Below are 244 nucleotides of genomic sequence, written 5' to 3'. Positions count from 1 at the left end.
GACATAAGTACACTCGTTCCCGATCTCGCACTAGTATTCCTGAGCCAGGTAATCAACGCTGAAAGAGTGATAAGCTAAAGAATTGTTTAGATTTCCTGTGAAAAAAAAGGATTGGAAACTGTGCATTCAGTATGAAGAGAAAAATTCTCGTTCAGGGGGTTCAGGAGGGAGGGTACATATAAAGCTTTTCGTGTTTGATAAGGATGTTACTGTGAGCTGTTGTTGTTGTTTTCCTCTACCTGTC

At 40.6% G+C, this 244-nt stretch overlaps 1 protein-coding gene across 1 annotated transcript in view; it reads left to right on the top strand.

Annotated features, from left to right (window-relative positions):
* Window positions 1–244, top strand: part of LOC119586187 (glutamate-gated chloride channel-like) — a gene marked incomplete at both ends in the record, with an annotated part of 81,629 nt that overhangs the window by 61,929 nt on the left and 19,456 nt on the right.

This window comes from Penaeus monodon, chromosome 21, assembly GCF_015228065.2.
Source record: "Penaeus monodon isolate SGIC_2016 chromosome 21, NSTDA_Pmon_1, whole genome shotgun sequence".
Taxonomy (NCBI): domain Eukaryota; kingdom Metazoa; phylum Arthropoda; class Malacostraca; order Decapoda; family Penaeidae; genus Penaeus; species Penaeus monodon.
The sequence above is the reverse complement of the archived record's forward strand: the minus strand, read 5'-3'. Positions and strand labels throughout refer to the sequence as shown.